General features: G+C 41.0%; 1 pseudogene; it reads right to left on the bottom strand.

The window, feature by feature from the left end:
• Positions 1-1,674, bottom strand: LOC133086910 (serpin B4-like; annotated as a pseudogene).
• Between the last annotated feature and the right edge of the window lie 4,326 nt (positions 1,675-6,000).

Here is a 6,000-nt window from a genome sequence, read left to right as displayed (position 1 = left end):
TTCTAGCAGTCAATTTACTGGAACATCTCTGTGATCTTTTCCCAAAAGTAGTGACAGGCTAATAGCATCTAAGGGGAAGAAGCTCTGCCAAAGAAGATGATGCCATTGGTTTTACTGTGCTTGATAAAGAGAAAGGGTAATCACAATAGAAATGTTCATAAATTGGTAATGATGCTAGAACAGTTTCCACACCAGTGGCAGCTGCAGCCTCCATGCTCTCCTCAGTCACCTCCACATAGAACTTGTGCAGGATTTTAGACACCATGATGCCTGAGAAGTCGGTGTCCTACTGACTGAAGGTGTCCACCATCTCCATGGCTCCCAGCATGGCCTTGAGGGCCTAGCTCTCTTCCATTTTGAACTGAGGTAAGTACAAATCCACATCACTCTTGTTCACGTTCTGTGAGCTTGCCCAGGCTCTTAATTTCTCAGTGGTGAGTTTATCCTCAAGCTCCTGCAGACCATTTACTTCATTTGGCAGCAGCAAAGTCATGCTTGGATCAGCAAAATCATGCTTGCTTTGTATGGTATTTCCGGGATCTTGGCTTGCACATCCTTCAGGAAGGTGAAGTGAAGGGTCTTGCTTTGTTTCATCATCTGCATGGATTTGCTCACATCCTTGTTCAGCCAAGAGTCTCCTTCTTCAGTATTTTCTTTATCAAGGTCCTGGTCCCACTGCCCTTTGTAATAGACTGTGTCCACCAGAGCCAGGATGGCAGAGCTGCTGAGAGAGCCCTTGGGAAATGGATCCTCGATTTTTTTTCATTCATTTGGTTTTCCACCCAGGAATTAATCTTTTTACTTTCTTCTACAGCATTTACAAAACCAGCATATTCCACACTGACTAGGTAAAATTTCTTAACATTATTCAAGTACTCCTAAAGAAATTGATACATCATTTCTCCTTAGAGTCTGTTGGTGAGGTTCAGCTCAATATGTATCAGTGGGTTTCTTTAATTCAGAAGCTTTCGAAATTGGGGATGCACATTTCCCGACTTTTCAGCATGATCTATTGTAGCTCTTAATTTTGTGTTCATTAAAGTAAAGGACCTCAATTTTGAATGCAGTGTTTTCTCAGGCTTCTACACAGAGCAGGCCTAAGGCTGATGAGATACTGACAGGAAAAGAAAATATTGTCCTCTTTTGACTTTTTGAGCTTATGAAACAGATCAAATGCAAATTGGGTGTTTGCTTCACTGAGTCATGTGCTGGTATTTTCAAACTAAAGACCTATTATGCTTTTAATTTTTTGATCTATATTTTCTTCACCTCAAGCTTTTCTTTTCCACAAATTACTGAACTGCAGAATTTTTGCCTATAAATATTTTTAAATAAAATATACCTTTTAAACTTAAAAACAATACATATTCACTAAGTGAATATTCACTGTCTTCACAGTACACATAAACTTTTTCATAGTGCTTTCCTCAGCAGTTATAAAGAAAAATAAGTTATCCACAAACACCATTTTCTTTTTTAGTGTCTGCTAAATATGGCACATATCATGACATTTATAATTACAGTTTTCTCTGCACTACCTTCTATAAGAAAGAGGCACAGCCAAGAGTAGAGAACTGTTATCAATGACACTATGATAAACATGATTTACTGTATACAGTAAGACGCTGAAGAATTTTTAAACTTTGTAGTAGCCAGTCTCCAAAGATTGCCCATCTATTAGTTTCCCAGAGCGGCTGTCACAAATGACCACAAACTTGGTGGCTTAAAGCAACAGAAATTTATTCACTCACAGTTCTGGAGGTCAGAAGTCAGAAATCAAGGTGTTGGCAGGGTTGGTTCCTTTGAAGGCTCTGAGGGAGACCATTCCATACCTCTCTCCTCCTTACTGGTAGTTTGCAGTAATCCTTGGCATCCCTTAGCTTGTGGCTGCATCACTCCAATGTCCGCCTCTGTCTTCACATCTCCTTTCCCCGCTGTGTGTCAAATCTCTTTCTCCTGTCTAGGATGATGTCATCGCAAGATTCTTAACTTTATTACATATGCAAAGACTCTATTTTCAAATAGTTAATATTTAGAGGTACTGGGGGCTAGGACTTGGACATATCTTTTCCAGGGGACACAATTCACCCCACTACAGTCCCCAATGAAACACACCTCCTGGTATTCATGACTTTGTATAGTCCCCTCTTTTGTATCTAGGCGGGTCCTGTGACTCATTGGTCACCAATCTAGTGCCACAGAAGTGATGCTGTGTGACTCCCAAGGATAGATCAGGAGAAGTCTTGCAGTCTTCATCTTGGTCTTTTGGAACCTCCACTCTTGGGGCAGCCAGCCACAACTTATAATGTCTTACTACCCTGCTTGTTGTATCACATGGAAAGTACCTGAGAAAATGTGGAGAGTAAGCAGCATCCAGCTGAGCCTAAGCTTCCGGACTTCCTATCCTAAGCACCAGGTGAGTAAAGTTTTTTGCAATTTCAACCACCCTAACCTCCAGTTAAATAGCACCAAAATACCCCACATGATGTTACTTGGGGCTTCTATTGGTTACTCAGCCAAGGACTGTCCCAATTCCTAACCCACAAAAATATGAGATCTAATAAAATGGTGGTGTTGCTTTAAGCCACTAAATTTTGTGGTGATTTGTTAATAGCAAGAGATAAACAGAAAAACTTACTTTGAATTTCTATTTTTCTATTGAAAATAAATAAATCACATATTAAAATAAGGGGACCAACAATAGTTAAATAAATTTAATTGTAAGGAACCAATTTATAATTAAAGCATCAAGAATCCTGTTAGATAAGGAACTAAATTATTCCTCCTCCAGTTCTTACAAATCCATACGTGCACTTTACATTTAACTCATGTCTTTAGTTTTTAAGTCTTCACGTGTGTTATTAGGTGGGTTATTGAGCAAGCATAGTATATTACAGATTGCTTTACATGCATTTATCCACTCATTCATTCAACTCAACATTTATTGAGACCCTTCTGTAAGTCAAGCACAGTGAATAATGTTGGAGACCCAAAGATGAATAATACATAGCTCTTGGCATTGGAGGGCTCAGGTTCAGTGACAATAGTGGGCTGGTTTATATCAGAGATTTGCATCTGAAAGATTCTCCAAAGCAGGATCTACAAATCTTTCTTTAAGAAATAAGTCAACTTTCCCTCCAGTGATGAAACATCAGATCTTTGAATACTTGGATCCTTCTCATTGGACTGGGCTCAGTGTACATGGCTTCTCAAAGAGGCCTTCTTTGACAACTGTATCTGAAGTTCCCCTTCTCTGATTTCATCCCTTTTAATCCTATCATACCCTTTTGTTGTTTTTATAAAACTTATTATTTTATGAAATTAGCTGGTTTATTTTTTGCCTCATCCCACTATAATGTAAGCTCCACGAATTTAGAGACCTTAGTTTTGTTCACTACATATTCCTAGCACAAAGAACACTGCCTGGCACATAGTTAAAATGTTAACTTAAAAAATGTTGAATGAACAATGTATCAAAATTACTGTAGTATGTGTTGAAACCTTTTATGGTGCCCTCTCTATAAGAAACCTTGAGAATGTCTCTGTATTTAATTTAATTCTGGTCTCTGTATTAGCACAGTTGTGCTTTCCTCAACATATAGTAAATATTTTTCCTCTTGGCTTTGATTCCAATTTTTTAGCTCATCCCAAGAAGGTGAATAGGGTTTCATGCCATCTATTTAGTGTTCTAGCTTCTCTCTTGATGTCACCTTCCTTTTACATTCTTATTGTTTGCTTTCCACAATTAAAATGATTTGTTTTATCACGTTTCTAAGTGAGGAATCGAAGGATTTACTCATCAGAACAAGATAAGGCAATATAATAAGTATGATTTAAACTTGGTAAGATCCCAGGTGACTGTTTTCCATTTTGCAAGTCTCTCATAGACCTGTTTTCCTGATATCCCTCAAACTAGCCGGTCAAAGAGCAGGCCCACATCTCTGCATTTGCCCTAAAATGGGATGAATAAAACCGATTCTAGTTTGGTAGTGAGTCACTAATAGGCAAAAATGTAAAGTTTTGTTCTTAAGCCCTTTCCAGGCACTTGCTTTCCACAAGGACAGCTCTTAGGCTCCTGGCCCAAAGCTCTTGCCTCATTCCCTTTGCTCAGCAAGTCAAACAATAAAAAGAAACATTCAATATCTAATTTATTCTGTTCTAAGATAAGAATTAACACATAGTTGCAAGAATACCTAAATTTTGTAAGATAAAAGATGCAAATTTATTTATTTACTTTTAAAAATTTATTTATTTTTTATTTATTTTTATTTTTGGCTGCATTGGGTCTTCATTGCTGCGCGCGGGCTTTCTTTAGCTGCGGCGAGCAGGGTCTACTCTTCATTGTGGTGCACGGGCTTCTCATTGTGGTTGCTTGTCTTGTTGTAGAGCTCCGGTTCTAGGCGCATGGGCTTCAGTAGTTGTGGCTCGCGGGCTCTAGAGCGCAGGCTCAGTAGTTGTGGCGCACAGGCTTAGTTGCTCTGTGGCATGTGGGATCCTCCCGGACCAGGGCTTGAACCTGTGTCCCCTGCATTGTCAGGCGGGTTCTTAACTACTGCGCCACCAGGGAAGTCCCGCAAATTTATTTTCATTGTTTCATAATTCTTCATTATATTTTTCAAAGTCAATTTTGTTCTGTTTTTTAATTAATTATTTATTTATTTATTTTTGGCTGCGTTGGGTCATTGCTGTGCATGGGCTTTCTGTAGTTGTGGTGCACGGGCTTCTCGTTGTCGTGGCTTGTCTTGTTACAGAGCTTGGGCTCTAAGCGCGCAGGCTTCAGTAGTTGTGGCACACGGGCTCAGCAGTTGTGGCTCACAGGCTCTAGAGCGCAGGCTCAGCAGTTTTGGTGCATGGGCTTAGTTGCTCCACGGCATGTGGGATCTTCCCGGACCAGGACTTGAACCCGTGTCCCCTGCATTGGCAGGCGGGTTCTTAACTACCGCGCCACCAGGGAAGTCCCGCAAATTTATTTTCATTGTTTCGTAATTCTTAATTATATTTTTCAAAGTCAATTTTTAAATAATTAATTAATTAATTAATTTTTGGCTGTGTTGGGTCTTCGTTGCTGCACACAGGCTTCCTCTAGTTGCAGTGAGCAGGGGCTACTCTTCGTTGCGGTGCGCAGGCTTCTCATTGTCATGGCTTCTCTTGTTGTGGAGCATGGGCTCTAGGCACACAGGCTTCAGTAGTTGTGGCTTGTGGGCTCTAGAGCTCAGGCTCAGTAGTTGTGGCACACGGGCTTAGTTGCTCTGCGGCACATGGGATCTTCCCGGGCCAGGGCTCTAACCCGTGTCCCTTGCATTGGCAGGCGGATTCTTAACCACTGTGCCACCAGGGAAGTCCTCAAAGTCAATTTTGTATCACTCCCCACTGCCCCAGCAATCAATGATTTTCTGTCCTTTTCCCTGTACCAATTATGATAGAGTAGGAAGGACTCCTAGTATGTGCCGGGCATTGTGGGGAATCCAAGGATGTCTAAGATAAGGTTTCAGCAAACAAGAAAGTGGAGAGCTAGCGGAGTGTGCAGAAGGGAAATCAATTTCAACAAAGAGGTAGAAAGGTGCCGTGTGGTACACGTAGGATCACCTAGGGGACTTGATAAAATGAGATTATGGATCCCAGCCCTACAGATTCTAACAGGAAGGCAGGGGTAAGGGAATTGGTCCTGTTCTGACGCAGGTACCTTACCTACTCCTGAGGATGGCCATACATAAGACGGAGCCATCTCTGATAGTGGGTTAGGACAGGCACGGATAACGCCTCTATAACTGTATTAAGCACTCAAGGCTCATATTTAATTTAAGCAACACTCACTCCCTAGTGATAATAGAGATGTCTTTGGGAAATTGAGATATTTTTGTAATCAGTCCTTGGTCCCTTGAGCTCTAATACCAGCCCCTGGAGTATGCTTGCAGAACACTCGCCAGCACACACGTCACAAGGTTTAAGAGGAGGACAGACGACCCTCTAAAAGGCACGCTTGCACAGTCCAGGCAAACA

This window comes from Eubalaena glacialis, chromosome 3 (genome assembly GCF_028564815.1).
Source record: "Eubalaena glacialis isolate mEubGla1 chromosome 3, mEubGla1.1.hap2.+ XY, whole genome shotgun sequence".
NCBI classification, from domain to species: domain Eukaryota; kingdom Metazoa; phylum Chordata; class Mammalia; order Artiodactyla; family Balaenidae; genus Eubalaena; species Eubalaena glacialis.
Note: the sequence above shows the minus strand (reverse complement) of the source record. Positions and strands in the feature narration are given on the sequence as shown.